Raw genomic sequence first — 10,692 nt, 5'->3', positions numbered from 1 at the left:
ACTTTAGAAAGAATCAACAAATCTAAGAGTTGTTTCTTCGAACAAATAAACAAAATTGACAGACTTTTAGCAAATCTTATCAGAAAAAGAAGAGAACCCACCCAAATAAATTAACTCAGATATGAGAATGGAAACATCACCACAAAAACAACCAAGATTCAGAAAATTATAAGGGAATACTTCTCAAATCTTTATGATAATAAGTTTGGGAACTTGGCAGAAATGGACCTTTTCCTAGCAAATATTGACATGCGAAAACTAAACCAAGATGAGTTATACCATGTTAACAGGCTCATATCAAGCATTGAAATAGAAACAGCAATAAGAAACCTCCCAGCTAAGAAAAGTGCAGGGCCAGACGGTTTTACAGCAGAATTCTACAAGGCCTTCAAAGCAGAGCTCACACCAATACTCCTCCAACACTTCAATGAAATTGAAAGAGAAAGTTCACTACCGAACACATTCTATGAAGCCATCATAACCCTCATCCCAAAACCAGGCAGGGACTCAGCAAAAAAAGAGAAATATAGACCCATTTCTTTGATGAACATTGATGCAAAATTTCTCAACAAAATTTTGGCCAATCGACTTCAACAATTCATCCAAAAAATCATACACCATGTTCAAACAGGATTCAATTCAGGGATGCAAAGTTTGTTCAATATACGCAAATCAATTAATATTATTTACCACATCAACAGGAGCAAGAATATGAACCACATGGTTATCACAATAGATGCAGAAAAAGCATTCGACAAGATCCAACACCCGTTTAAGATGAAGGTTTAGGAAAAATTAGGAATCCATGGAACATTCCTCAATACAATAAAGGCTGTATATGACAAACCTACAGCCAGAATTATACTTAATGGTGAAAAACTGAAGCCATTTCCTCTTAACTCAGGAACAAGACAAGGATGTCCACTCTCTCCACTTCTCTTCAACCTAGTATTAGAATATCTAGCTACAGAAATAAGAAAAGTTGCAGACATAAAGGGGATCCAAATTGGGAAAGAAGAAATAAACCTCTCCCTCTTTGCAGATGATATGATCTTGTATTTAAAAAATCCCACAGACTCCATTCCCAAATTACTCAAGCTGATTCAAAACTTTGGCAAAGTAGCAGGGTATAAAATTAAGGCCCGAAAATCAATGGCTTTTCTGTATGCCAACAATGAGAAAAGTGGGGCTGAAATTAGGAAAGCAACTCCATTTGTAATAGCCCCAGAAAAAATAAAACACTTAGGAATTAACTTAACCAAAGAAGTGAAGTACCTCTATGAAGAAAACTTTAAAAACTTGAAAAAGGAAATCAAAACAGAACATAGAAAATGGCAAAAACTCCCATGCTCCTGGATTGGAAAGATTAACATCGTGAAAATGGCAATAATTCCCAAGGTTATCTACAAATTCAATGCGATACCTATCAAAATTCCAACCTCATTCTTCAATGAAATAGAAGAGGCAATCCAAAAATTCATATGGAACAATAAAAGACCCCGAATAGCAAAAACAATCCGCAACAGAAGGAACAGTGCTGGAGGAATATCAATACCAAATTTCAAACTCTACTCTAAAGCCATAGTAATCAAAACAGCTTGGTACTGGCACAAGAACAGACCTCAGGGCCAATGGAATAGAATTGAAAACTCAGAAATTAACGTACAGACCTATAGCCATCTAATCTTTCAAAAGGGAGGTAAAAAATTAGAATGGAAGAAAGACAGCCTCTTCAGTAAATGGTGCTGGCAAAATTGGTTAACTACTTGTAGAAAACTAAATTTAGATCCTAATCTATCACCCTGCACCAGAATGAACTCCAAATGGATCAAAGACCTTGGAGTCAAAGCAGACTCTCTGAAAACATTACAGGATTGAATAGTAGAAAACCTAGGTCTCTTTGGCACAAGCGGACATTTTCTTAATAGAGACCCAGAAACACAAGAAATCAAAGAAAGATTGAACAAATGGGATTGCATGAAGTTGCAGAGCCTCTGCATGGCAAAGGAAATAGCTAGCAAGATGAATAGAAAGCCTACGGATTGGGAGAAGATCTTCAGTAGCTATACTACGGACAAGGTTCTCATATCTAAAATATACGTGGAACTCAAAAAATTAAATCCCCCAACAACAAATCCTCAAAGAAACAACTGCCCAATAAATAAGTGGGCTAAAGACTTGAAGAGAAGCTTATCTGAAGAAGAAAGAAGGATGGCCAATAGACACATGAAGAAATGCTCAACATCCATAGCCATAAAAGAAATGCAAATCAAAACACCATTGAGATACCTCCTCACACCAGTTAGAATGGCAAAAATCAAGAACTCTAACAACAACAGATGCTGGAGGGGATGTGGACAGAAGGGAACCTTACTTCATTGTAGTTGTGAATGTAAACTTGTTCAACCACTTTGGAAAGCAGTATGGAGGTTCCTCAAAAGACTTCACATAGAGCTCCCCTATGACCCAGCAATCACACTTTTGGCATTTACCCAAATGTTTTCAAGCAAAACCACACTAAAACTACCAGCACAACTATGTTTATTGCAGCATTATTTACCATAGCTAAATTATGGAACCAACCCAGATGCCCCTCAATAGATGAATGGATCAAGAAAATGTGTTATATATAAACAATGGAATTCTATGATTCCATCAGAAATAATAACATTGCCTCATTTGTTAGGAAATGGAAAGACTTGGAAAAATTATATTGAGTGAAGTAATCCAAGCCCAAAGAAACATAGGTCCCATGGTTTCCCTTATTTGCAATATCTAGTATATATATGAGTCAGGCAGAATAGGTCAGATAAGGCGAAGTTAGGAAAATGAACCCTAAGATATGTATTTAAATGTTTTTTTTTCTTTCATGCATTTGTTTCTAACTTATTTATAAGATTATTTCTTTGTTGCTTTGTATGTCCTTCCCCCATAGTATAACCCCTGCTTTCACTGTATTTGATGTCGGCATAATTTGTGGAGAGGGAGGGGAAAAACAAGTCGTTTAAATAAGGATACAAGTGGACCCGTTGCCACAATGAGAAGTTCACGTTGTCACCTTGAAACGAACTTTACAACTTTTGTGTGTGTGTGGGGGGGGAGGATTGGGTGGGTGGAGTAGGGGAGGCTGGGAAGGGATGGGAAAGGTAAACAAAGGAGGAGGCTACAATGCTTGATAAGAAATGTACTCACTATATTGCCCATGTAATTGTAAACCCTCTGTACAGTGTTTTCACAATAAAAAAAAACATGGTATTTAAGTAGTCATGCAAAGGACTTCTATTTCACTACTGCTTTATACATTTTTTTCTAATGTTGAGTACCAATAAATAATGGATATATTAGGAAGCTCTTAAAGCTCATATATTGAATAGTAAGTTCTCTTACAGTATATCATTGTATTTCCCAAATCATTTACGTAGAAGGCATTGATTCCTATTTTCTCATTCCTAGAATAAGCTACATATGAAGACACCACTGGTCCTCATTTTCAGTCTGTGCATTTGAATACAGAGGAAAGTCTTTCCTCTGCTCTCTATCAATTCCCTACTCTCCAGTTAGAATAATTTAAAATGGTAAAAATGAAGAAAGAGAAAATAAATCATGGTGAAAAAACATGCAGAAAATTCACCAGATTTTTCTGACCAGTTCAACCAACGTGAAGTATTGGGGAAATACATGGACAACTCATTCCCACTGGTACTCAAAGTCTCTAGTTAGGCAATTCTGATGAAGACAAGGAACAAGATGCAAACGTGAGTAATGGTAGCAATTGCAAGAAAATAATGAAGAAGAATGCATGCAAATTTCTTCTTTGGGCTTACTGCAGTGGGGAGACTACTTTTCAAAAAGGCCACTCATATGAATACCAGGGATGAGGATACGTATACCCCTCTTCATCGGGAAGCCTAGAGTGGACATGTAGCCATTGTCCATGAGTTGGTAGCTCAAGGCAGATATTCATGCAATAACTGTGAATGTCTTGGCACCCCTGCATAGTACTTATATGTGGATTAATACCAGAATGGATTCTTTCTTACTTCATCATGATGCAGATACCAATCCGCAAACTAAAGGCCTCTTGACCCCCTTGCATCTTGCTGCTGGGAATAGAAATAGCAGATATGCTGTATCTCCTTCTGATGAACCATTATTTCAAACCGGGTCTGAAGAACAACTTGGAAGAAACTGCATTTGATATTGCCAAAAGGATAAGTATGTATCACTACCTCTTTGAAGTTGTAGAAGGCTGTACAAATTATTCTCCTACGTAGTAATGGTTTGGTTAAGTTTCTTAAATTTCAAAAGTGCCATTCCATCCTTTGTGTCCATACAAAATATTTTCATAATAAAAAGCAACAGCAATATCTTAATTTAAAAATTCATCGATTCCATGGTATTCTTCCACGTGAATTGCCTCACTTTGATGTCAAAATGTATTCAAGAGTTGTTTTATGCATCTATAATGATTTCTGCAGAGTTTGTGTTTTTTTTTTTTTAATTTTAACTTATCTGTTGAAATGAATAGTATAGAAACTAAAGTTATTCCTGGTGCTTGTCTGAAAAAAAGTATATCTAGGTTTGTATAAAGTCCATAATCTATTTCATTATCTTCTAGATATAATACTTTAAAGTCTACATTTTTATAATATATAGGTTCATTAATAAATGTGTCCTTTCAGATTACATTTCATATAGAAAAAGTTAAGATTCCTTTTTTCCTAGGTCCTTATAGTATTTTATTTCTTTGGGTGAAGATGACAATGTTATCTAATTTCAAGTTTTGTAAAGGTTATGCTATGTAAGGGCCTTTCTAAAGTGAAGATTTAATACACTGATGTCAAACTAACCTTTAATTCTATGAATTACATGTATTGTTACACTTGTATTTTTGTAATCAACTCTTTAATAACTGTTTTTCATTTCTTGCATTTGAAGAATGAAAAATATGGAATATTTCACGAATTTTTGTATCATCCTTCTGCAAGTGCCATGTTAATCTCTGTATTGTTGTCATTTGGGTAGACCTGCTGCTGAAGCATGTAGTATCCTCTAAATTTAAGTAGTTCATGATGCAATCTTTATACAGGCATATATCCTTGGTTGCCTATTTGTAACAAGGAACCATTATTGTTCCTAAAATGCTATTGATCTTATTTCTCTAAATTTCTGTGTTTAGTGGGAAAAACTTATATTGTTTGGTGGATTACTCACATTTGCAATTTTTGTCAATGACTACACTGTCATTTTCATTTTAAATTTGATCATATTTTGAAGCCTTTAGCTAAGTCCAAAGGTGATGGCTTTTCAAGTACTTACTTATCAACTGAGTTAGCTTTGTGGAGCTAATGGATTCAAAGTAAGCCTTGCTTAAGAGCTACTTCTAAACTTCTGCAGCTTAAAATTTCGCAACGAAGTCTCACTGGCACAAATGTCTTCCAGACCCTTTACCCTTCTTCCATGTAGGAACAAACCAACCAGAATATTTACTCTGACAGCATAGATTGTCTTACTGGAACAAAACTAATCTTAGTTACAAGGGTTCAGAGAGAGATTACCAGTTTAGACCGAATTGTTCAGAATAGAAGGTATTTTATCAAAATATAATTGTTTATTATACCTATCATTTCAAAAGTAGCTAAAGCCAAGAAGATGAAAAAATTGTTCATATACATGTTTACATAATATCCTGGTCTGTCTACCATCCAATCAGGTAGTATCCCCGGGTCTGAGGATACAAGGTCCCAGTTATCTGCATCATCAGAAAGCAAGGTCAAGACTTCTGACCTTGGCCCATGCAACATGCTAACGAAAAGTAATTGAAGACCCATCTCAATTTCTAATTTCCTATAATATTTCAGCGCCCCAATTCCTTGTAGGAATTAGTAGTAAGCAATTGTGAAATGTAAGGCAACTTAAAATGAAAGATGAGATCACAAAATATGAGAGAAAGTACTGTAGTTCAAACTTTCAATTTACAGATGACCAGCCCATATGAGTAAACAAAATCACAAATGTCACAAATTATTTTTATACCCCTCTCCTAATGATAAATGAAAGATTTCAGTCCAGCATAAGTAGGCCAAAAATAATTCCTGGAATGATAGATCCATAATTGTTCTACCAAGGCTAGGAAAACTTGACTTAGAAGTCAAATATAATTTAGAAAACCATTAATTGAGAAGATCCTTAGTGCTTCAAACACTGGTACTTCAGTAAAACTTAGTTCTGTAGTATAAAAATGTTATCATTCTCAAACCAATGATAACCTACATTTAATATTCTGAAGGTATGTTCCTTTTCAAATAAATTTTAAAAATCTTATTCACCAAAATAACACTTGACAAGTAGATAATAGTGACATTAAAAGTTTTTCAAGTGTAGGAATCAAGTTACCATAGAGATGATTTATTTACCAAGCATAAATGCCAAGTAAGTTCAATCATTCATTAAAGTGTAGAAATAGTATCTCCCACCATTTGCGTTGTTCAGTAGGTGCCTTCCAGAAATCTGTTAAATAGATCAGCCTTCCATTATTCAAACCCAAATATTAGCTAATAAAGTAAATTTCATCACATAAGAAGGTAAAGTTTAAAGTCACTAATAGTTGCCTTATCATGTGTTGCCTTATCATATGTTTTCCCTATCTGTCTAGCATAGCAAGGAATATGACTTTAAGTTTTGCATATGGGTACTCATCATAGATGTGACAAACATAAAATCTGTCTTCTATTTCTATCATATTCCTCTACAGTAGTAAATATTAGTTTTCTTCTTTTTCCAAAACTTATAGCTAGTAGAAAATATCATCCCATGTAAAATAAAATAATCACACACTATTGTACAAAGCCATTTATAAAAACTGGTAGTTACGTATAAATTCTAAGCGATTTTTAAACTTCCTTGTTGACTAAAGATTAATCTTCCAAAAAGATGAGAATAAAATCAGGTCTAGGTTCTTCACGTCTCCAGTCTCGCAAATTGTTATTGCAGTTCAAGTGTATGCAGGATTGAAACTCCATGGAAAGTATATAAACCTTTCAAATTATTAACAGACAGTTTAAAAGAATGACTATCAGGAAGTTGAAACCAGAAAGAAATAATAGTAAAGACATAAAATGAATGAAAAATGGAAAAGAGGCAAGTACAGCTAGAATACTCAATGTACACAAGTAATAAAGGAAGTGGTAAATCTGAAATAAATCTTGGAGAAAGGGTTGGTTCAGACTGATAGAAGGAGTGACTCTGATCCAGGAGCATTTGACAATTAGATAGACATATTTAATTGTAACACACTTGCACAACCTTTTGAAATTCAGTTAAAAACACAACTACAAACAAAAACACACAAAAATCACCACCAAACAGCAATCTCTAAAGTGTGTGTATATGATCTCACAAAATTTTAAGCAGTTAATGAAAGGCAGTCTTTGGAAAAGCAAACAAAGATGTTCAAAGAATACAGTTTGTGGTAGGGGAGAATTTTGAACAGATATAAATAGATTGTTAAAGGTTATAAATCATCTACATGTACTGGAAATATTTTCTTCTGTGTGTATTGTTTGTCTGAACTGGTTACTCCAGTCCTCAACCACACTTGATAGCTTGTGAAAATAGAATGGAAGAAACAATATCAGGAACCCATTACACCACTGGAGAGAAAACAATCCTCTATGGTTTCTCTCATCTCTCTTCACTACTCTTTTCTCATACTTTTAATAAAATCAAGTCATTTTGAATTATATCTTTCCTTCTTTTTCAGAGAATTATGTTTGGTAATTAAATGTCAATTCACAAATTTTGATGTCTTTTTTTTTAAGAACTTTGAATTTAAATTCCACTGCAACCTTGTTTCACACAGTGAGAGTACATTTCCTAGGTAAGGAAAATTCTCAAGGGAAGCTAAAGGATTTACTGCAAGGTTTGTGAGGTTTGTTTGTTTAGTGTGAAAATGAGCCATATTCGCCCACATTGCTCCCTCTCAGCTAAGTCTCCATGGATTTCTTTGCATGAAAGCCTATTTTCCCAGGCAATTTTAAATTTTCTTGATAGGCTAAGTTGTTAAAAAGTTTGAACAATTAAAATTTACCTGTCATTAAATTTAAAACTCTTTTGAAATTCCTTTATGAGAATCGCGAATTCAACAATCCTAATTCCACCTTTACCATCAAAAACAGTTAACATATGTTTGCATGATATAGTGTCCATAAAACTATTATTTTTTAGTGGCTTTGTTATGCGTATATATGACCATATAAGCTGATGCTGAGCAACATGAACTCCAAGATATGGAGAGATATTTATTTGCGGTTGTTGTTTTTGATGTACTATGTGATTTCTATTTTCTTTGAGATTTTCCCCTATGGTTTATCCCCTGGGGTGTTTGATTTTGGTGCCCTGTGTATTGTGTATACATTTACATTAATTAGGGAGGCGAACAGGAACAACAAAATGGCGAGACAAAGGACAAAGGGCAAACCAATGCAATAGCAATACTCACAAGACAATAAGTTGGAAATGTACATTACAACTTGTGAGGGATATTGGGATGAAGGAAAAATTGTGAGAAAGATTAAAGAGGGGATAACAAGTTTGAAAATTTATATATTCACTACCTTACAATGGCTGTAGCCCCACTGCACATCATTTTCACATTAAAATTAAATTTAAAATATAAGCTGATGAAATAAAATTTCACTGTTTTGGTATTGTAAATATTATTCTTTATGTAGTAAATTTTAAAAATCGGTATTATTTGGCATCTAATTTGAATTATTTACCTCTTCTTTATCAGAGGTTGATCAACTTGAATGATATCCAACTAGACAATTTTTTCACAATATACATGCCAATATTTTGAAAATAGAATAAATTTAGTACTTTCTTATACTAAAACAGAAAACAGTTTAATTCTATGGAAACCCATAACTTTTAAAAGTAAATAAGTTGTCAAGAGGACAGAATGTATGTGTTCTTCAAAATTCCTATGATTAATAACTACTCATTTTCAAATTCTGAACATTCTGTACCTGAGAGATTCAAAATATACCTGTTTGCATGTTATGTAATTCTGCAATAGATACATTTTCCAATGGGGTGTTACAGACTGAGAAGTGAACAGAAAAAAGCCACATTCTGGTATAGGATAAAACTATGAAGCATGTTATAATTAATTCTTCAAGAGTAGCAGTTGTTTCTCAGATTAAGCTATTATTTCTATGACCATCAATCACAAGATTTATGCCATAAAGTCATCCTAGACCAACAGTTTCCAACTTTTAGGGTGCACCTCAAATTTCCCTTAATTCACATCAAGAATAGCTAATCTCCATTGTGAAAATACACTGCACCTCTGCTAATGTGATGCCTTCCGTGTTCTGGAAATAACACCGCAATTAACTGTGTTGCATCATTTTTCCTCTACTGGTATTCTTGCAAATATTATTTATATTTATACTTTTTAAACTATCATACATAATGAGGATGCTAAGGTTGGAAGATTACAGTTCAAAGCCCACTGAACTAGGTCCTGAGAGGAGACTTGAGCTGGGGCAGCTTCTTTACAGGTTTTGTTTTTGTTTTAGGGATTATAGAAAAAAAAATCCTTGGCTCCAAGCAGCCCAGTTCTTGGAATGAAAAGAATGTCTCTGGGTCCCCCTCCCCTTAACAACTTAACCCACCTTTGTTCTGTTAAGGAATGACCAATTAAACAGACAGCCATGGATTTGATCCCTTTAATAATGATTACTTGACTCTCTTACTATCTCTGGTCCCTATCTATGTAACAGTTTTAAACGTTTTGAAGAACGTTCACTTGAGGACTTTCTAACATTAAAAATTATCACTTGATTCTAGTCTTACACAGGACATATTTTCTATTGTTTTCTAACTTTTCTACATATTCTGATATTTGCTTCATTTGTGTATTTGTGTGTGCAAATATAAGTGCCTCTATGTATGTGTATGTCTGTATGTATGTATGCAAAATCCTCAAGCTCTTATTCAGTAATCTTGCTCATGACTGGTATTCCAATACTTGAGCAATTCTTCCAATCCAACTTTTGGCTGGTTAATTATAGATAGTTTCTCAAAGACTGTTCTGCTCAGGCTGGATGAAAACTGAACTTCCCAGACTTCTTTACATTCTTAAGTTTTATTTCTCCAGTAGTAACAACTTACAAACATTTTGTGAGTGTAAAGGCTAAGCTGTAGCATAGATTTTTAACTCAAGAATTCATATAAAGATAGATGAACATGCACATTACATATGCTGAGTGTACACTGTGAGAAATGTGATCTTAAGCTGGGTGGTGGTGAGATCTTCGGATAGTTTTCAAACCAGCTCGGGCAGGAAAGTCCCAGAGACTCTTTTTCCAATTAACTACAAGAAAACTGAAAGTGGCACTGTGGCTCAAGTGATAGAGCATTAGCCTTGAGCTGAATACCAGAGGGACAGCTCCCAGGCCCAGAGTTCAAGTGCCAAGACCACCACCAAAAATAAAATATATAAGTAAAGGAAAGAAAAAAATGTGGTCTTATCCAACAGTTCATGATTAGTATAATCCCTGCTCTCTCAGGATGGATTTTTTTTCCAGTTAAGTTCATGCTCTTATATCTGATTTGCATTGGAAACTTAATTATGCTTTCATTCTACTCTCTACAACGTTGCATGATGAGCAAGCGTGATTTAGA

At 34.4% G+C, this 10,692-nt stretch overlaps 1 pseudogene; it reads right to left on the bottom strand.

Annotated features, from left to right (window-relative positions):
• Positions 1 to 4,942: 4,942 nt before the first annotated feature.
• LOC122118432 lies at positions 4,943 to 5,042 on the bottom strand (annotated as a pseudogene).
• Positions 5,043 to 10,692: the final 5,650 nt, after the last annotated feature.

Source organism: Dipodomys spectabilis, unplaced genomic scaffold (assembly GCF_019054845.1).
Source record: "Dipodomys spectabilis isolate Male_0828 unplaced genomic scaffold, ASM1905484v1 ptg000151l, whole genome shotgun sequence".
NCBI lineage: Eukaryota > Metazoa > Chordata > Mammalia > Rodentia > Heteromyidae > Dipodomys > Dipodomys spectabilis.
Note: the sequence above shows the minus strand (reverse complement) of the source record. Positions and strands in the feature narration are given on the sequence as shown.